Source organism: Nannospalax galili, unplaced genomic scaffold (genome assembly GCF_000622305.1).
Source record: "Nannospalax galili isolate Female #2095 unplaced genomic scaffold, S.galili_v1.0 scaffold961, whole genome shotgun sequence".
Classification (NCBI taxonomy): Eukaryota; Metazoa; Chordata; class Mammalia; order Rodentia; family Spalacidae; genus Nannospalax; species Nannospalax galili.
The window spans coordinates 147,986-148,237 of record NW_008344314.1 but is presented as its reverse complement, the minus strand read 5'-3'; positions in this window follow the sequence as shown (position 1 = coordinate 148,237).

The following is a 252-nucleotide window of genomic DNA, read 5'->3' as shown; positions in this document are numbered from 1 at the left end:
AAACTTATAGCATGATGCTTGCTACACAGTAGTTGTTTAGAAGATGTTGCTGCTGCTCCTTCCTGGCAGCTCCAGGTTAACCCACAAGCAAAGGGAATAGATTTTCGGAGGCTAATTTACCTTTAGAGAATAACGGAGTTCTATTCCTATTACCATATTGGCTCCTCATTTGAACCTCAGACCTAACAGCAACAGCAACTGTGCTACCACAATGACTATTTAAATTCTAAATCACATAGTCAAAGAAAATGC